Source organism: Mus musculus, chromosome 4 (assembly GCF_000001635.26).
Source record: "Mus musculus strain C57BL/6J chromosome 4, GRCm38.p6 C57BL/6J".
NCBI lineage: Eukaryota > Metazoa > Chordata > Mammalia > Rodentia > Muridae > Mus > Mus musculus.
The window spans coordinates 94086550-94108909 of NC_000070.6; the positions used below are offsets into that span (position 1 = coordinate 94086550).

Genomic DNA, 22360 nt, shown 5'->3' on the forward strand with positions numbered 1-22360 from the left:
GGTCCTTAAATGGGAATCATCCAAGAGAAGAAAGACATAGAACGGATTTTCAACCTGACCCATGTCATTCAGACACCAAAACAGATTAAGCCAGATGTATAAATTAGGTATTCCAGGATAGGAAAATGAAATGCAACAGTGAGTCCTTACTATTCAATAATCTACTAAGAATGCAAGGAAACCAGCAGCAGAAGACAATGTTTGTCATTCTGCCAAAGATCAATGTGAGTGGAAGTGGGTAGAGAGATATGGTTAACAGGACGCTGAAAAGGGGTCCATGAATATTTCAGCATTCTCCACAGAGGTGTGGATTAAAGGAACCTTTGAAAATGGAATGGGTTGGCAGGGAAGAATGCATGAGAAGAACTAATAGTTGATGAGCCTCATCTGAAGTCTATGGTAGGAAGTAATGAGAGTTGAAAGTACCAAGACCAGGGCAGATAATTAATTGCCAGCATGCATTGAAGTATATGCTAAGAAGCCCAGACTTTAGAATAGAAATGTCTCATAGTCAAAGCAACATTACTGTGCACACCATTCCCACATGCATCACCCCTTCTTTCCATGGTTAGAAATCCTTCTTTCCCGTTCACCTTTCCTTTTTCACCTCATCTTCAAGATATCACACATCCAAACTTCAAATAAAACTACTGGAAAAGACTTTATTGCAGCCTAAACAAGACCAGATCCCCATTTTCTTATGACTTTTCATCTATACACTGTTAGTTGGTGAGTAGAAACTAGTATATTCAGCAAACTATTTTTTACACCAATCATAGTGTCTGGTATGCAACACAAAGCAACTGCCAATAAGAAATCATCACTGAATGAAGGATGATCACAATCTATTTGTGTTAATTGATATTTGAATCACATATACTTGTCAGGTGCCGTACAATAATTCAATACCTGCTTATAATTTATAGTAAAATCACAGTTCTTAGCTTTCTCATCATCTCAAACAGCTTTAAAGTTTTAGTAGAATGTAAGAATTTAATATATGTATGAAATGCATTGTGATGTTTCAAAAGATTGATATAATGCATGCTGGTAATATCAGAATAATTTCCATTTTACTTTCTTATCATTATATTGTATTGGAAGTCCCATGAAGAATAAAGATAATCCAGGTATAGTGGCACATTCCGTCATGTCAGCACTCAAGACATTAATGCAGTGATTATGAATTTCAGGCCTTACCCTGTCTCAAAAAATAGATGATAGATAGATAGGTAGGTAGATAGATAGATAGATAGATAGATAGATAGATAGATAGATAGATAGATAGATAGATAGACAGATAGACAGACAAGTAGACAAACCAGATGAACGATTAGAAAGACAAAATGCAATCATGTTGCCTACAAGAAATTCATTTTACAAAGATATGTATACACTAAAAGAATGGAAATGAGCATTCTATGCCAAAGAGAAGCAAAGCAAAGCAAGCACAGCTGTTCTCATAGCAGACAAAACAATCTTAAAGACAATAGACTTTACTAGTCCAACTTCACACACACACACGCACACGCACACACTCATGCATTCACTGTTGTGAAGTATTCACCAGAGAAGACTGCCTGAAGATGCATTTAAGCCAATAGAAAGTCTTTATTCCTGGCTAGCAACTATACTGGGTGTTCAGCATCCCAGAGTAGCCACAAGCCTTTCTCGGGACAAAATTTCAGCTCAAGACCTATGTCCTAGGATAACATACTTCAGTTAACAAAAACAGTTTGCAAGAAGCATAACTACAAAAGCTAAAATATGAGGTTAGTACATTTAGAGACTTCCTTGGAACTATGAACTTTGACGTACTAGCATTTGTTTTAGTTTTGGCAGATGGTACTGACTATACACCGAGGCTTACAGCCTGACTGGCACTGCCGATATGAAGTCAGTTGTGCTAAGGTCTCTGTGGCCTCCTAAGGTCTGAAGCCCTTTTATAGCACACATGCATGCACACATGCATGTACATTTACAACCTCACTACTGAATACTTTTGATTCTTCAGATTTTATGGGGAATAATGGAAATAAAAGGATAAATAAAATAGTCATTTTTGGAGAAGTAAACACATTTGACTTTTAGTTTAGTGTTATCTTGGATCTAATGTATAGCCCATCCCCTCCAAAAATTTATATATTAAGCTCCAGATCCTCAAAGGAATAGAAAGTAATGAGTTCACAATGACAAGTCCTTGGATTAGTGACATTAATCACTTGATGAGACCAAAGAAAGCTCATTTGCCAATATTGAGTATCTACTCAATAACAGCTGTGAACCAGGAAGCAAGGTGCTAGCAGACTACTATCAGGCTTGTCGGAATCTTTCTCTTTAGACTCCAGTAATGGAAGAAATAAATATTTGTTATTTATCAGCCACCAGTTTGTGGTCTTTTGTTATAGCAATCTCAAGAGAATAGCTGAGTCACTTTTGGATTTAAGAGCCACTCCATGAGATGGAACCATACTTAACACTGCTAAATGGCCAAAAGCCTGAGACTAGATAGGTCAGTAGTAGAAAACGTACTATAATCATTCTGCTAAAGGAATATAGCAATAAAATGACTCCCAATAATATATTGCATAATGCTATATACATAGATCAGGCCCTTGCTGCACCCTCATCAAAGAAGTGTCTTCTTACAGTAGATGGGATTAACACAGACATTCTCTACTGAGAATGTGCAGAGAGTAAGGGACTCTGGAGCACTCAGTCTTAAGTGGAATGTCTTCATCAAATACCTCCCTGCAAGGTTTAGAGATCTATGAGAAAGAGGAGCTTCAGAAAAGGTGCTAAGAGCCATACATGATGATGGATGACTCCAGGAACACAGTGCCTTCCAGGCACCACAGGACTGATGCACCCAAATAAACTCACAGAAGCTATGGCAGCATAAATAGAACCAGATCAGTAACAAACATAAGAGGATCCCATCACTGAGACAGGGAAGTAGACACTATGTTCCACCTTTTTCCAGCCAGCTATTTGCAATTGATGCCATCTGATAAATTTGAACGTCATGTCGAGCTGGTATCGGCTTCTGGAACACGGAAAGGATCTCCCATCTCGGCTCCATCGTTTGTGCTTGCGGGATCATCCACCACATCCACAGGGGCAACTGGATCAGGAGCTTCATTCTTGCAGCGTCTCATCAACCTCTCCAGCACCCAAAGAGATTCCGTCTGGTCCTGTGGAAACACACAAACAGACCCTCTCGCCCACGTCAACACCGGATCTGATTATAGATCATCATTGAGGAAAGCTAAGTCAGGAACTCAAGACAGGAGCTTGAAGGCTTGCTTCCAGGCTCCTGTTGAGGTACCTTTCTCATACAAACCAGACCCATTTACCTAGGGATGGCACCCCTCACAGTGTGCTGGGTCGTCCTACATCTATTAACAATCAAGACAAGGTCTACAAGCCAATCCGATGGAGGCAATTCCTCCTCAGTTGAGTGTCCCTCTTCCTGGGTGTATCAAGTTGACACTCAAGATTAGCCACAATATATCTTGCTTGTTTGACCCAATTTTTATCATTCTGCTAATGTCAAATGTCTGATATCTATAGATATTTGTGAATTTAACACTGACTTGTAACAGTTTTTTTTTCTTCTTCTTCTTCAGTAATTTGCCTGCAGGCAAGTGGTGACTTTTTAAAGTTAGACAATGCAATTCTTCCTTGTCAAGAAATTTTAAGACCACGATGACAAGTTCTACGAATTTGGAGTTCCTCTCTGCTCATAATGAATTAAGACTTTCAAGGCCTAAGATCAACTATTCCTTCTTAACTTACTCGGCTTCCTGCTGTCAACCAAAAATGGGCCAGAGTTAATGATCACTTTTTTAAAGCCTCAAATATTCAACAGCTAGCTTAATAGTAACTTAAAACATCAGTGCAAGGGGATAAATTACACTCTGCTAGCTGCAGGAGTATCTATTATTTTCAGCAAACACAGCCAAGGAAAATTGTGAGACATATCGGGCACCAAATGAAATAAAAGGAAGGAGCTCCAAGATAATACCTGTCAGCTGGGGAGGGGGCAGAGGCTGTCTTTCACAAGGCTTGTGGCAGTGTACTGAAACAGAAAAGTACCGAGGCTAGAGATCACAGTAAGATTAAATGTGATCCTGAACAGCGATATCCCCAGAGATCTCAGGCTTTTGATTCTTCCAGACCTAAAAATTGTCAGGATTCTGAGTAAATCACAAAAGCAATTGTCATCGAGGACATTCGCAGCTGCTCGAACATCTATTTTAAGGTGAGGGAAACTGGCAGGCAAAGCAGGGAATCCGAGAAATAAAGAATGAAGAATATAAAACACTGTTGAAAAGTAGGAGCAGGGCTGTTTGAAGCAATTCAGCCTCTGTTTACATTTATAGGGAAGGCTGTTTGTGTGATTGCAGTAATATGTGTTTCTACAATGCTAATGTATGACAGTGTTGCCAATGAGGCCAGCGGGGAAAAAAGAATAAAAGAATACAAGACAGACTAGTTTCCAGCCGTATTCCGGATTTAGCTCCCTCATAACTTTGCAAATGGCTGAGTAGAAATGTTTGTAGAAGAAACTTCTGAGTGACTATTGACCACTAAGGCAAAAATAAATAAAATAACAATTTAAGCCTGGTGACAGTGTGAGCAGTTGTAGGAGATGTGCACGGATCTAGTGTGGAGTTTTCTTTCTATCACTGTTTAGTGTGTATTCTCCTAAATCTAAGAGAGTGAAACGAGTCTCCTTACTGATGCAATGGACATCATTCGTAATCATAAACAGTTGGCAGAGCAGAAGCTGGTAATTTCACTATAACATTAATTCACATATCCAGATGGGAGTATGCACTGTGGGATTCCTTTAGAAGCTAACTTATCTCTAAATATTACAAGCAAGATGTTTAGCTGTCTCTTGATGTTTACTAACCTTTCATGGCTTTCATTTCTAACATAAATTCCTATTAAAATTGGTGGATCAACTTGAGCTTATTTTCGGTTGGATCTGGAAATGCCTTTTTAAGAAAATCATTCTTCAAGGACATTCATGTTATAGTTGGCTATATGGCAAGGGGAATATGATTCATAAAAAAAAAACCAATATGACCAAGAATCAAAGCAATCAAACAGAATCAAAGCAACTCCAAAATCCTATATAGTTCAGTAGTGATATTATTAAATACATTTTTTATCTACTTAAAGGGTATTTGCTTAATACTCAGTAAAATTATCTAGACAGAAATAAATATCATTAGATGATGAACTCTGGCTTCTCTACTTAAATCATTTAGGATTTGTCAGACAGTATGTGTTCAATTTTAGCAAGCTTAAAGGGTGTTTCTAACAGTCTCATGACTGGATAAAAGTTGATGTATGTGAATAGGAATGAAATAATTTATGCACTCGATAAAATAAATACAGCCATCACCACAAAAAAAGTTTCCTTGTGTTCTCTTGCAAGCCTTCCTTCTTTTTCCTTATGAGCTTCTTTTCAGGCAAACATTGATTGCTTCTCTGTCACTATGGCCTCTTCTGCATGTTCTAAAATTTTATATAATTAAATAGGATATTATTCTTAGTTGTATGACTTCTGTTACTTGTTGAAAATATTTTAGGATTTGTCCAAATTATGCATATCAACATATTCTATTATTTTTATGAGCAATATGCCATTAGTGTCAATATACCACAATGTGTTGTTTGCTTGTTTTATTTACTTGAATTGGATGTTTGTTGTAGGTTGCTTTCAGTTTTACAAACACACCTGCTATAAAGTAGCTTGATTTTTAACTACACCATCATCATAAGCAGATATGCATGTGAAGGTTGGACTAAAGGGAATATCAGGTGGCCATGATTTGGAAGTCAAATGCTCCAAAAAGGAGAAGCACATGGATTTTGTTTTTAGTCTTTCTTTATGTGGTTGACAGAAAAAGAGTCAAAACACAAAGAAGTTTTAGTAATTTCGTCAAGATGTCCCCTGAAGGGCTACCTCCAGTGACATTTCTGAATTTCACTGAAACAACCCACAAGCATAGGAATTGACCTTCAGTTACATGTCATTTGTCTTCAACTATAAGGTCCTTATCAGCTTTACTGAGATGTCATCAGAAACTAGAGACTGCACCTCACACATTGCTGAAAGCCCAGCTTTTCCCACTGTATCTGGATCGCAGGCTCACTCAGTAGATATTAGTAGAAAAGAAAATCTGGTAAGAGACAAGATAAAGGAAAAGAGGGAAAAAAGCAGAGACTGTCTAAGCAATAGACAAATCAAAGATATTTTAGATATATTAAATAAATGTTTTTATCTAAGTTATTCACTTGGGCTAGAAGCACTGACAAAATTTGACAGATGCTAAGGATACTTGCATAATGCTAAGGATTTCTCTGTCCTGGACATTAGAGGAAACCCCACTCTTCCTTCACACTTCCATTCATTCTTCTTTCCTGAACTTCTAGTTAATATAAAGAGAATCTTACTAGATAGTGGTATGCAAACTGCCATGTACTGCTGTATCCTCAGTCATAGTACAGTGCCTCAGACACTCAAGCAGTCCAGACTAAGTCACTCACTACACATGACCAAGGACCCTCTCTCCAAAGCTTACAAATGTAGCCACTGACATTCCCCATTCCCCAAGTGAAAACTACCTCGAACCGCAGGCCTTCTCTGGGCTACTTGTGACATTTCCTCTATGTGGAAAGCTTTCCCATTCATCTTTGCTAGAAATACCACGTTCATTTAAATCTTCCTGACACCCTGCTTTGACTGTCAAGAGCTCCCTTTCTCTGAAAAGCTAGACTACTTATTTTTCTCTCCCTCCATGACCTTTATTCAATCAAGCCCCATAGTAAAAACTAGTCATATATTCATAATTAGTCACTAATTTATGTTTTTTACTAAACTACAGAATTCTTAATAGAGTCATTCTCATTCATCTTTATAATTCCTCCAGTAGCTTTCAAGATGGCTTATGACTGGCTTAAGAAATGATGACTCTATAATAGATTGATAAATACAAACTTCCTAAGTGTTTACATTATTTGAATAGTGAGAGAGAAGGTACTTTCACATCTCTGGCTTCTCACACCCTCATGTAAGGGCTACATCCACACTACAGATAGAAAAAAACTGTGGGCAAATCCCATTAAAGCAGAAGTACAGTTTGATGCAGCAAATTCTGTCAGCAGTCCTTTGAATGTAACTCATATAAGTTTTTACCCAATTCCATACAGGGAACCGAAAAGGAAAAAAATGTAAGCCAAGCTATTTTGCTATGAAAGAATGTAAGATGGGGAAATCCTAGTATATCTATAAAGACAAATGATAGGGATCTCTGGCCAGGAGAAAAAAATAGACTCTTGAATTTAAAATATTGCTGGATATCTAAGATACTATAAAATGAAAAAAGTAAAAAGCTAATTATATAAGTGTATGACAGGCAAGGTTATAGTTCTGCCCAAGGTCAACCTGACCTAAGCAAAACTATAAGCTCAATTTATAATATTGCAAGCACAGGGTAGACAAAAATAAGCCTGTTTCTTTTTTTACTTTGACATAGAGATATGTATTTCCGCTTTTAAGATGATGAAGGTATTTGTAATAGGCAAATGTTCTCTAATGAGGGAAATAATAAATACTAAATAATTTATATAGCAATTGTGGTTTTAAATCATGTGTAAAAAGAGCAAGAAGTAGGGGAAATAAATTACCTAAAACCAGTAAACCTCCAGAATTGAGCTGGTGGTTAAACATTGCCTTTTCATTAGGAACATATGTTAATCTTGAACATGGTCTTGAACATGAAGATCAGAATCTGATCTCTCCTGGCTAAGAGCCAATGCATGAGAACAAAGAGTCAAGCATAAAATTTAATTTATGAACAGATTCAGATTAGGAGAAATGGAGACGTGATGTACCTCAAATACATTTCTAGTCTTTTCATGACTTATCAAATCATGGTCTGTGACTCATGGCTAAGGAGTTTTATTGGAAATATTTGAGAATCAGTGTAAATTTTTGTGGTTGGTGTTGAAGAGTTAGGCTGGTGTTGAGCCAACAGTTAGGAATCTCGAGATAAGCAGTAATAGAATGAGTCTTGCCAAAACCCCCACCTAGTTTAACATAGCTAGTCGTAGATTAGATTGGGGTAAATACTTTTTTCCCGGCTATGCCCACGCCCATCTCATAAAACAAAGCATGCATATATCTGATGGGAATGTTTAACATCATTTGGAGTCTTTGGAGATTTTATACAGTGTCCAACATGCAATAAAAATTACTGAGTATGAAGATCCCTCAAGATTCTTCATCTAAGTGGCTAAAGTTAGCAAAGACATCACTTAGTGGCTTGTGTAAGAATCAGGGATTTCTTTTTTTTTTTTTCTTTTTTTTTTCTTTAGGTATTTTCTTCATTTACATTTCAAATGCTATCCCAAAAGTTCCCCCTCCACTCCCCTACTCACCCACTCCCACTTCTTGGCCCTGGTGTTCCCCTGTACTGGGGCATATAGAGTTTGCAATACCAAGGGGCCTCTCTTCCCAATGATGACCGACTAGGCCATCTTCTATGAGCAGGGATTCTAACATGTTCAGAGAGTCTTTAGAAACAAGTCCACCTAAATAATGAGATTTGGAAAATGCATGCCACCAGGAAGGACCATCCTAACTGTCAAACCAGTGGCACCAATAAACACGAGAGTCCAAAAACCATTGTTGTGGCTTTTTTCCCAAAGGAAAACAAAAACAAAAACAAAACAAACAAACAACAACAACAACAAAAAACAATACCTCCTAACCTCTCCACCCACCAGGTCCCCCCAGTCCCCTAGTTTAAACAACTCACTTGACCCTGGACATTACCTCAGAACTAACAAACCCACTCCAGACAAAAGCTTCCTCTAACTGCAGCCCTTTGCTCAGCTGAGGTAGAGTGCCTGCTCAACTAAAAGGTGTTGGTAATTCCTCACTAGTTCAACTCCTGAGACCCACCCACAACTGCTCCTGCTGCTGTCCTGGCAGCTTTCATCTCTATAACTTGATGCCTACCACAGGCTGGTTTACATCTGGAGATCCCTATCAGAGGCAGAGTCCCCTCTACAGACCTCCATCCAGAGTCATTGCTACACCTATTTACCTTTCCTACCATTTCCTACTTTTACCTTCCTCCAACTCACCTTTACTTGACCTCTCTTTCCCAGCATTTTACCACAAATGGTTGTTTACTACTAGGTGTGGATTGCTGTCTATATTCAGGTGACGGCAGGCACAAGATAAGGTGAGAGCCTGTGACTGGGTAGCAGACAAGGAAGGAAGGCAGAGGACTTTAGAGATGAAGGGGGGAGGGTAGGGGAGGGAAGGGGAAGGGAGGGCAGGGGAGGGGAGGGGAGTGGAGTGGAGGGGAGGGGAGGGAGAGATAAGATGGAACCTATAGGAGAGGAAAAGGAGCCAAAACTACACAGTCCTGAGAGCCATGAGTATTGGGGATTTCTTAGATAATTAAATATTAAGTGGGATGTGTTTGCCCCACTTATCATATATATATATATATATATATATATAACAGATAACTGTCATATATATGACAGATAAGTTAGAAGCCTCTAGAGTTTTGATTTTACCAGGGCTGGGAATGTGAGCAGAATCCACAGCAAGAGAACCAGGAGATGGGAGGTTGCTACATGGGGCTAGCCATGGAGGTGGAGGGACCACTGGGTCCAGAAAGTAGACGGCACTATCATGGGATGGTGCCTTCTTAAATATTTCCCGCACCAAATAGGTCTTAACCACCTCTCACCCAAACCCACTTCTACAACCTTAACTTTCTAATGCTCCACCTGCTCCTCATCTTTCTACAAGTTTGGACCTACCTCCCATAGCTTCAAACAATACAGTAGCCTAATGAAGAAAATAAATAATGTTGGTTGTTAACTTTGTTCTTTTAACAAGAGTCAACTAGCTTCAGTGTGGTCTTCACAGAGCTTCTTGTGGCCTGACTGCTCTTTTTTTTTTAGCTAGTGACATCCTCTAGCAGTCCTAGGACAGTTTACTTTACTAGAAATGCTAACCAGTCACAACTAATTCAATAAACCATTTCAGAAAGAAATTGAATGTCACTCTAGACATCAGCATTTGTTTTTTGTTTTTTTTTCTGGAAACTCAATTTTCAGTGTTACAATTCTTCCTCAAGTCAAGCTGTTACCATTGTCTTCATTCAACAGTATTCCCAGCTATGACATTCAGTAGGTCCGGTACAATGCTATAAGTATATATAGCTATGCCTTTAGTCTATAGGTATTTGTGTTCTCTGTATTAGCATTCTTTTGAAGGGAATCCTTTGTTAGATTGCTTTATTATTTTCCAACCAAGGGAGAGATTAGAAACACTCTTGGAAAGTCATGGCTTTCCATTTGTAGGGGTGTGTGTGTGTGTGTGTGTGTGTGTGTGTGTGTGTGTGCATGTCAGAAACAGTAGAACACAATAGGTCTAACATGAAAGGCTAATACAAAATATATAACTGAAGGTAAAAGATACAGTGATGAAAAACTCACATAAACATGGTATTATTGGAGTCTTATGGAGTTAGAACACAGTAATGGGGTGTTATATGAAGAGATCAGTAGTCCCAAATGTTCTAAAGATTAAGAAAACATAACCCTCAAATTTAATAAAATCTACTTGATATCTGTGTCATCTATCCACATCATAGTAAATTGCTGAAGCTGACAGGAGCCTGGTATAGTTGTTCCCTGAGAGGCTCTGCCAGAACCTGACCAACCAACCATTGGACTGAGCACAGTGACCCCAATGGAGGAGTTAGAGAAAGGACTGAAGGACCTGAAGAGGTTTGTAATCCCACAGGGAGAACAACAATATCAACCAACCAGATGGCCCAGAGCTCCCAAGGACTAAGCCATCATTCAAAGACTACACATGGAGGGACCCATGGCTCCAGCTGCATATGTAGCAGAGGATGGCCTTGTTGTTCATCAGTGGGAGGGGAGACCCTTGGTCCTGCTGAGGCTTGATGACCAGTGGTAAAGGAATGCAAGGGTGGGGCACAGGAGTGGGTGGGTGGGTTGGGGAGCACCCCCATAGAGGCAGGGAGGAGGAAGATAGTGGGTTTGTGGAGGGGAAACTGGGAAGGAGGAAATGTAAATAAATAAAATAACTAATAAAAAACGTATCTATCCCTTAAAAAGAAAGAATAAGATACTTAAAGTGGACAGAAAGAATGAGTAATATACTTAAGTATCTTTAAGAGAACAATGATAAACCTGAAAGGTAAGTCTTCAAAAGAAACAATGAAAATATAAAGGAGAGTTAATACTATGACCAACACAGATATTTACTCAGCACGATTACATTTCCAAATTCATGTTAAAATGAAAATGTTGTCAAAGAAATAAAAATAATGAATACCTCACTAGTAGACCTAAAATGCAAGAAATACTAAAAGTAGTTTCTCAGACATAATAGAAATGACCCCAGTAAGGTGGAGAGCAATGGAAGGAGGAAACACACAACATTGACATCTGGCCTCGCTGCATGTGCACACATGTCCTTAGGCACTTTCATGCAAAGGTGCACACACATATGCACACATAAAAATATGTTTTAAATAGAACAAGGAAAGGAAATGGAATTAAGATAATCAAAAACTAAAATACACACAGCAACACAATATTCAACATATACCCTAATGTATTTTTCTAATTTAAAATATGGAGAAAATTTTAAAATTAGACCCTTTAGTTACCTTTTACATCGGATCTTGATGCAAGTCTTTATGAGCATAATGGAGGAAGAGTACAATGGAGCTGGCTTCACAGTAATGCAGTTTGGTGTAGAACAAAGGACCAAATTCAAACATACTGGTAAAGCCGTGGATCTTGGAGGAAAAACCCATAACTACAAATTAAATAAATGATCATAATCCCTACCTACATTGTAAATATCAGTCTTTATACCCACAGGTAAGTATGGTCTTCCCTCCTCATGAAGAAACCTCTCTTGGGAAACTTTAAAACATTTCTCTCAATATGTGATAAAGAAAACAGACTAAAGTCCATAAAACAATTGGAGTTGTTTTGATAAAAGAACTCTAAATCCTACAGGCTGATTCTAGCACATGATATTATTATTAATAACTTTCTTTATCATATTATATTATGGTTCTGTGTAAATGCCTTTCTAATATTAGCTGAACTTGGGAAAATCTCACAAAAGAAATTTATCTTATTGTATTAGTTAGAGTTCTGTAAGGGAAAGGAACTGATAGGATGGGTACTTTTTAAACATATACATACTGAGCAGGTTTTACTTAAGTGTTTAAGAGTACACATATAACAACAATTAATAAACAAAGATAATTTTTAAAAGAGCAAGATGGAACAACATTATGAACTAACCAGTACCCCGGAGCTCTTGACTCTAGCTGCATATATATCAAAAGATGGCCTAGTCGGCCATCACTGGAAAGAAAGGCCCATTGGACTTGCAAACTTTATATGCCCCAGTACAGGGGAACACCAGGGCCAAAAAGAGGGAGTGGGTGGGCAGGGGAGTGGGGGTGGGTGGATATGGGGGACTTTTGGTATAGCATTGGAAATGTAAATGAGTTAAATACCTAATAAAAAATGGAAAAAAAAAAGAGCAAGAAGCAGTATCCAAGAGAGTTTGGAGGAGGAAAGGAAAGGAGAAAATTATGTAATTCTATTATGAGCTCAAAAAATAATTTTTTTAAGTTGGTCATTTATTAGAGCGGCTTACAGATTTGGTCCAGATACTCTAATAATGGCTGTCTCTCAAAGGAAAGACCAAGTAACTGGTAGTTAAGTCCACAAGACTGAAGGGCTCAGCAGCTCTACTCTGGTACTGGAGTCTTGCAAGATTCATAGAGAGATGCTGATCTTCAGTCTACATTGGATACCCAAAGTAGCAGGTTCTAATAACATCAAAGGAATGGATTAACTTGTCAATGAGAGTAAGGGCAAGCCGGCAATAAGAAAAATCTTTCTTCTTCCATGTTCTTTTATGTGGGCTCCCACCAGAAGATATGGCCTAGGTTTATGGTAGATCTTTTCACTTAAATGATCCAAGCAAGAAAATATCTTACACACCTACCCAGATGCAAGAATTTTAGTTACTTCCAGATGTTGACAAGTTGACAACCAAGACTAGCCACCACACTCATCTTTTTCCTCATATTAGCCTTTGAAATGTTTAACAGAGCTATTATTGGTGGTTGTGGTTCGCTTAGTCAGCTTGATAGAACCTAACACCTTTGAAGACACTCTACATGAGGGATTGCTGAGGTGGCCAGTGAGCATGTCTGAGGGGCACAGGGTTCTTAACTAGGATAACTGCTATGCAAATGTACAGCCCACTGTGGGTGACATCATTACTAAGCAGAATCTCATGACCTGTATAAGAATGCAAAAGAGAATAAGCAAGTAAGTATGCATGTATTAATTTCTCTCTGATTTTAACTATGAATCTGTTTTTGACTAGTTATTTAAAGTTCCTTCCTTGGTTTCTCTAAAATGATATACTATAATCTGGAAATGTAAATGTAACCTTTATTCTCCTGTGGTAATTGTTCTCTCCGAGGCTTCCTGTCTTTGTCCGCTAACCTAGGCCTTGTTCCTAGAAGATTCTAGCCTCTGAATAATCTAATCTAGACCTAGAATGTTTTCACCCTCTGAGACTTACTGCTTACCCTTTCTAGTTCTTTCTGAACTCTGTTAGCTGGTATAACTCGGCAATTCGGGTTCAAACTCCACTCCAAGCTGGCTAGTTCAAACTGGCTTCTCTCTCAGCTTTTGACTGAATTACTCTACTTGGCCTCAAACAAACTCTAGCAATCTGTTCTAATCTTCTGGCTCTTTCTCATTCTCTGGCTTGTTCTGTCTTCATCTGTGTCTAGCTTATTCTGTCTTCAACCTGTCTGGAAAACTCTCCTGGAAAACTCCCTCCTTCTCTCTGTGTGTGCTGCTCTCTCTTAAGTCATCTCTCTTCCATCTTTGTTCTCATGAGAGTTGGACATATCCTATCTGTCAAATCTTTCTCTGATCTGTCACTTTGTCTGGCTTTCAATTAGACATCACTCTCCAACACAGATTCTTCTTTCTACAAACTAACTTCATCTTCACTGTTTGGTGTTAAAGATGTGTGCTAGGGGTGTGTCTGTATTCCATCCAGAGTAGCCACATTGTTGGATTAAAATCACTCTACATAGAAATTTAAGATAAAACAACCCTTTTAGGCCCTTAAGTTGGTTTTCATCAGGGTTTTTTGTTTGTCTGTTTTATTATTTGAGGATTTTTTTTTTAAATCACAACAATAGAAATGAATCTAGAATGTTGGCTATGGCTGTTCTGATCAAGCATCACCACAAAGTGCATTTTTCCTAATCTGATCAAATATTCCAAAGCCATTCTTGACCAGTACTGAGTATATCAGAATCCCTGGACCTCCCTCTGAATCCCAGGGGGAGTAAGAAACTTGAGTGTTCTTAGAGGATTAATCACACTATGGACTGACATTAAGTGTACTGTAGAGATATCCCCTCACATTTTGTACTGAATCTTATGAAGTTATACTTTCTCCACCCTGTGATTATATTACTTTGCTTTCTGTCCCTAAAGACAGGATTCTAGACTCATCTCAGTTACTATTAAATACGAATGTACTTGCTGGAAAGCATCCGACTCATGTTTGGAAAAATGTGAAGTCATTCACATTTCTATTGATTATAGATATTAAAATCATACCAGCACTTCTACAGAAATGAACAAACTAAAAAAAAATAATTAGTGGCTGCTAATGATTGGAAGTACTTACTCACTATAGGAGAAAGTAGAAGAGGAAATACATTAACATCCTCTCTCTTTTGTTTCATAATTTACTAAATATTAAGTCTCTGTTTAGTTTTGCCTGTATAGTTATACTTGATCTAGAGATCAAATTTAATGGAAGGAGTCTGTTTATTACATACTTCCTTGCTCTCATTTTGTGCCTTAGGCTGCTATAGCCATGTGCCAACCACAGTGCCACCCCATGCTTTGATTTGGCTAGCAGCATGCAGTCCAAGCTTTCCATCACTGATAGTGAATTCTTTGCAGTGATTTTTGTTTAGTATTCTTATTTGTCACTTCGCAACCTTCAGTTTTACTAATAAAATGCTAAAGAAAAGCAGGAACACTATAAATGAGCCCCATTAGTTTTAGCACTTTATTAATAGCATTTAACTTGTACTATTAAACTATTAACATATAATAAAAAACTAGATTATTGCATTAGCAGGGTAAATGTATTCCAGTGAATAATAATAAACCATTGGCAATTTACGAGGAGCTCAATTTAGCTTAAATTATATTGTTAACAATATGCCTGGTTTGCTCACATGAAACTTAAAAACCCACTCTCAAGAATTCATATAAAATCCCTTATGCCATTTATGTGTGCTGTAACACGTAGAGAGAATGGGGAGTAGACTAATTGTCTAAATTAACATTCGAGCCAGTCTTCAGAAGAGCCATCCTTGTATCAGCCTTACAAAATGTACACCCATCACTTCTTATATTCAATATGCTACTATTGATGTAGTATCTGAGGTTAGGTAGTATATATAGTTTTGCCTGCAGGTACGTATGTGCACCATGTGTGTTCCTGGTGTGCAAGGAACCCAAAGGGGATTGTTAGATCCTCATGAACTAGAGTTATAGATAGGTGTAAGCCACAGTGTGGGTTCTAGTAACAAAACTCAGACTCTGTGTAGGACCAATCCTAATTGATCCTAATTACTGAGCTATCTCTCTAGCCCCTCTTTTCTTGAATTTGTATGTATCCATTTGTACTTGTTTTTTCAGTGACTGGGTAAGATATATTATGTTGGCCCTTTTGGAACTATGTAGTGATTTATGGGGCTAATGGTCCCTCATAAAATTAACAATATGATTGAGTCTTCTATTACAACATTCTTACCCTGGGAAGAAACTGATCAACCTCTTACTCTGCAGAAATCCTCTCTATAGCATTTTATGAGAATTACAAAAAATGCTAATGCCTGCATGAAATCTCACCTTGCTGTTTTATATCCATGACCATAGATTTATGAGACAGGTGCCAAGACCCAGGACTGCAAATTCTGCTTGATGCCCTAGCATGTGAGAAGCAGAGACAGGCTAGAAGGGCATCCATGCATTCCTGGAGCAGATTTCCTATGCTCAGGCATTTCTTTTGATGTAGTATCTGAGGTTAGGTAGTCTGTGCGGAAGCAGTTCAGAAGAAAGGACACTCATTTTCTCTCTAGGCCACTCATGGAATTTTTGGACATTTTCCATTCAGCGCTGATATTTATATCTCCCCACTCTTGAAAAGAATCCCTTGGAGTAGCACAATATAAATCAAATGCCTCTACCATGACATATCCTCAAGTATGTAAAAAGATCAACCTCTTCACCAGAAACCTCTTTTTCTCAACTTAACACTTCTCAGTTCTTTCAAGTTGCCCTCTCATGACACACCATTTTAAACCTTGTCACAAATACCAAAGAGCAATATCCTAGGAGTGAACTGGCCATTAGACATTATGTTAGAATGCATCTTTTCCCATCCTTGTCTGGTAAACCAGAGATACTTAGCACTTTTGACGCTATGTTAATTTCTGGTGTAGTCACCAGCAACCTATAAAATGAATACAATATAAGGAAAAGAATAAGGGTGTGAGTTTTGTTGTTGTTGTTGCTGTAAGTTAACTGTTTTATAGTAGAAAAATCCTAAAATCCTTATAAAATGACATTCTTTTTAACAATTTCATTTTTAGAAGTTTCAGACATCCCTATCAGCTAATTTCTTTGAAATTAGCTTCATTAACAGTGCCACAAATGAATGAAAAATCCAAAATTTTCTCTTTTTAAAAGGTTTATTTATCTTATGTGTATGAATACTTTGCCTGAATGTATGTCTGTGTACTACTTATGTATCTGGTACCTGTGGAAACCAGAAGATGCTATTGGGTTCCCTGGAACCAGAGTTACAGATGTTGTGAAATGCTGAGAATCAAACCTTGGTCCTCTGAAAGAGCAACCGATACTCTCTATTACCAAGCATTTCCTCTAGTCCCCAAGTGTTTCTTTCTAAATGACAGCTTTTTATATTTCTATTTAAATGGTTTCATTTAGTTCAAAGTGAAGTTTCAATTTGTTAGTTAGATTGGAAAAGAAGTGAAATGGAGAAATGTTACAGAAAGAGAAGTTTTCTCTCAGTCTAATTTTTGCCATAATTGTTTAGTGTAAGCATTCATTTTCTTAGACTTGGATTTGTCTGAACATAACCATTTTGTGATTAGTTTTCAAACCTGATCAATCAATCAATATCTTGCCTAGGGTTTCTGCTTGTCTTAGATGTTTTCAGCACTTTCTGGGAAGCTAAAATTCAGAGGCTACAACAAACTTATTGGGGTTTATACTTGAGGGACACAAGGCTCTCACTGAAAGTCTGCAATAGTCACAACTCTGCCTATAACAGTCACCAGTTATGTACCTGAAACAACATAACAGAGGTGTGTCTGTGCCTAACTCAGGCAAAAAGAAATTACATACTGCATGGTCATTCTATTTGAAAAGTCCCATTTTCTGGAAGCTGGGAGAGATGTCAAGCTACTGCCACTGGCATCATCATCTGGTATGAACAGTGAGAATAGAGGTTCACACAGGAAAGACTGTTGTGGAGTGAATATAAACCAGGCTAGAGAGGAAAGCTAAAGCTCAGCCTGTAGGAAAGATATACTTTTCATTTTATCTTGTAATAAATAAGCCCAACATTTTGTCTGGACAGGAGAACATGTGTAATGGTAAATTCATTCTTCATCAGTTTTCCACAGAGAATTCTACATTTCTGTGCCTCGGGCAGTACTGGTATCAGCAGACTGAAGAATCTGTGAGTATAACTTATGGAACCACTGTATGGTAGAATAATAGGAGCATCTCCCATGCTCTTCAGAACTCCAGTGTTCAAGGGCCTGCACATGATTGGTGTCTAGGGTGCTCTTAGGCTTGTTTTTTATCCACCAAAGGCTATTAGATGGCCGAAGTGTGTTAGAGAACACATTTTCAAATAAGGCACTAGTCACATTGGTTCATCTACCTGGGACAGGGTTGATCTCAAATTCTTGCACAATTTTGAGTCATTCCTTTTCCATATCTTAGTCTGGAAATTTTCAAAGAATTGTCCTGTTCTCATTGTTTCCATTTCTGTTGAGCAGTTCTCTCTCTCTCTCTCTCTCTCTCTCTCTCTCTCTCTCTCTCTCTCTCTCTCTCTCTCTCTGTGTGTGTGTGTGTGTGTGTGTGTGTGTGTGTGTTCATATCCCTTCACTCCCTTCACTAATCTTTTCAGTGGTTCTGCAGGCATATCTTCAGTTTGGAGACATATAATTTACTGACTTTATCTTTTTAGGACTACAGGTAACTTGCAATCCTGATGTTTGTGGTCACTAAAAAAGATCGTGTTGGGTTGTGTTGTTGTTCTTGGGGTGTTTTTTGTTTGATTGATTGTTTATTTTGTTGCTCTTTGCTTTTTTGTTTTTGAATCCAGGGCCTTGTTTGATAGGCAAGTGTTCTGCTGAAGACTGAACTAAATTCCCAACCATAGAATTTAAAAAAAAAAAAAAACAAAAATTTGTTCAATGTTACCTTCTTCATAGTAAATAGTAAAAAAAGTCCATCTGACTCATCTCACTTCCAGAAATGAACTACTGGAAGAATATATTACCTTCATTGAACTCAGTTGTAGTCCCAAGCTGAGATAGGATTTTAGTTTACTTTTTGATTTGGAGGTTCTCATTTCCATGATCAGACATTAGAAACATGGTCCTGACTAAGATCTCCAGCTACATAAACACAACACTATTGGGAGGAATCTGTGGCTTAGCAGCACCATACTATTTAAAGATGACTATGTACTGACCTGTGCTAACAAAAACATACACCATTATGTATTTACTGTAGGCCAAGCCCGTCGTGCGGATTTCTTCTTTCTATGTTGCATACAGCCTTCACAGGCATAGATTAGTATGCCTGGTTTACAAAACGGGACCTTGGGCTACTTGTCAGAGATCGTGTAGATAGAAAAGGACAATCTCTGAATTCCTATGCAGCCATCTGTGTCTACAGCCTGTATTCTGTAACATTTTCCAATACTCTAGGCTACTCTTGTACCTTTTAATACAAGAGACAAATTCTAGTTCCCAGTTACTAACTACTTCATCCATAGGGTAGTTTTTAATATAAATTTTAAATGCTCTATCAAAACTATGAAATTGGGGTTCTGTTAATTGTCTATTGACCTCTTGATCTATGTATAAATGTATAATATTTAAATTAGAATAGCTATATCTACATTCCCTGACTATCATTATGTAATGGTGAGAACACTCAGAATTCCTCTAGTTTTCTGAGACCTACACTTTATTGCTGCTACTGATAGTCACTCTACCATGTGATATCTTAATGACCATCTTCTACCAACTCAGAAAGTAGTATGCACTGACAACTTCTCCCTTCCCCTTGCTCCCTCTCTCCCTCCTGCCCACTCTCTTCCCCTTCTACTCTTCCTACCCTAACGAAACCACAATTCTACTCTTAATTTCTATGAGAACCACTATGTGGGATTCTACATATGAGTGAGATTTTAATATTCTTCTCTTTTCTTTTCACCTGGCTGCTTTCACTTGAGGTCTTTCATTTCCTTCCATAATCTAATTAACTATCACATTTCCTATGTCTCTCTTGACTTGTACACTGCTCACACCTTAAGTTTCAGAATATGTCTTTATTAAACTTAATAACCTGTTATTTCTTTACTGGGCTTCAGTCTTAATTATTTGTCAAGATATTGAGCACGTACAACATTCACAACATTGGGCTAAGACCTGTATAACATTTCTCAATGTAAATGTATTTTGATTTTATAACAAAGATACTAACTATATGTTCAACACTGTGTGAACCATATAAACTAAGTTGTTCTTATAACTATCTGATTTTTATTTATTAAAAGAGCCAATTCACAAGCATAAATGTATTATTAGGTTTGAAGTCATTTGATAGGTAGAAACAAGATGGATCATAGGTATTCTGTAAGGATGCTGTTCTTTAAAACAGTCTAAAGTACACTGAAATGTTCACAAGAGGAAAGAACAAAAATAATTAATTTAATTCTATAATAGGTTTGTAGGTTTGATGAACAGCTTAAATCCAGTTCCTTTAACAGTCTAGCGAATATACCTAAAACACATGTATTTAGGAAACTTTGCCCAGCAAATGCTTTAAAACATAATTGTGTAACCCACGCCATCCAAGTCTCACTAGTCATGGCTGGTTCCACTATACTTTGGGGACTTTCTTGTTGAAACAAATATTCCCTGATCACCAGAACTTCTGTTCTTCAGTCTGAAACTCACGAGGATATTGGCAGCCTGAGAATCATTCTGAGCCTCACATGACTGCCTATCATTCTCGAGGCTCTTTTGATGTAGCTGAAGGAAGGAAAGAACTGAAAGCAAGCCCAGACCCAGCATGTCTTGAACTCTGTGGGCAACAGAGCAGCCCTGGTGTCCTATTGTTCCTGGAGACATTCCCAAGGAATATACACAGAAGGAAGAAGGAAGGGGTGAGTGTTGGCATTAATCAATGTTCTGCATTCTGCCTCAAAAACCACAGCAGAGGAATGTACCATATCGCTACATGCGCCACAGAGTGAAATCACAACTTTAACATCCCTTTATTCTAGATGGCAAGGATGGTGTCCCTTCTCAGATTAGAGTTGGTCTCACTTGATACTGTTTTAGATAATTTATATTCCTAACAAGGGAAAGGAAAGGCAAACAGTGACATCTTGTTTCATTGGTGGACATTTTATTCATTATATTTTCATGAATCTGATGCCTATGTGCAAGTATAACCAGACTATTACAGCTACTTTTGAGCCTCACTGCTCTAGCATCCCCCTATGTTGGGGCATCAAGCCTTCACAGGACCAAGTACCTCCCCTCGCATTGATGCCAGATAGGTCCTCTGCTACATATGTAGCTGGAGCCATAGATCCTTCCATGTATACTCTTTGGTTGGTTGTTTAGTCCCTGGGAGGTCTCGGTGATCCAGTTAGTTAATATTGTTGTTCTTCCTATGGAGTTGCAATCCCCTTCAGCTCCTTCAGTCCTTACTCTAGAGATGGAAAGAAGTACAGAGGGTCAGGAAATTGAATAGAAATATGTAGTAGTCATGGATGGGGAACTGCGGTTAGCCACTAGAAAGTCCCAGGAAGCAAGAGGTTCCCAGGACCAACAGGAATGACATTAGCCAAAATACCCAATAAAGGGAAGAAAGAACCTATAGTGACCGTATCTAGTAGATAGGCATGCCCTGCCCCACCTGACTGACCCCTGTTGAGGGATGGGCCACCCACCCATCTCAAAATTTTTAACCCAGAATTGTTCCTGTTCAAAGGTACAAAAATAGAGCAGAGACTGAAGGAAAAGTCATCCAGAGACCTAAGCATCCATCCCATCTGCAGACACCAAACTGAGCTACTATTGCAGATGCCAAGAAGTGCTTGCTGACAGGAGCCTGGTATAGGTGTCTCCTGAGTGTTTCTATCAGCACCTGACTAATACAGATGCAGATACTTACAGTCAACCATCAGATTGAGCCTGGGGACCCCAAGGTAACTCTTATCAAGACAACATTTAATTGGGGCTGGCTTACAGGTTCAGAGGTTCAGTCCATTGTCATCAAGGCACCATCCAAGTTGGCATGCATGGTGAAGAAGGAACTGAGGCCACTTCATCTGAAGGCCACTAGAAAAAGACTGACCACCAGGCAGCTAGAATGATGGTCTTAATGCCCATGCCGACAGTGGCACACCTACTCCAACGAGACCACACCTCCAAATAATGCCACTTTCTAAGCCAAGCATATTCAAACCACCACATTAGGAGTGTTGACTAGCTTGATCCTGCACAGGTCTTATACTGGAAACCACAGGTTTTCTCAGTCCAAAACACAGAGGTCGTTATGGTCATGGTTTCTGAGAGGATGGACTAAACTTTTTACTAGACTTTCTTCGTGGCCAAACTATAAAGCTTCAGGAAAAAATGCCCTCAATTTCCCATTTAATGGGATAAATGTTTAGGTACTTCAGATGCAAATTGGGTAGGCTTTCCAATGATAACTTATTTTTTTTTCTTATAGGTAGCACACAAAGAAAATATGTAGAGTAGAAAAATGCCTCTAAACCAACATTTTCATAAATATTTTTGCCTTTGGCAATTTCTCAAATCTAACTTACTCCAATGATATATTT

At 38.3% G+C, this 22360-nt stretch overlaps 1 long non-coding RNA gene and 1 pseudogene across 1 annotated transcript in view; both read right to left on the reverse strand.

Annotated features, from left to right (window-relative positions):
* Positions 1–1588: 1588 nt before the first annotated feature.
* The window catches only part of Gm12648, a 337451-nt gene continuing 316679 nt past the window's right edge, over positions 1589–22360 (reverse strand). Inside the window, exons 5-6 of the long non-coding RNA XR_001784347.1 lie at positions 4028–4081; positions 1589–3194 (exon numbers count right to left, since the gene is read on the reverse strand). This is a non-coding gene — a long non-coding RNA (predicted gene 12648). The remainder of the gene's footprint in view (positions 3195–4027; positions 4082–22360) is intronic.
* Positions 17490–18288, reverse strand: Gm18005 (predicted gene, 18005; annotated as a pseudogene).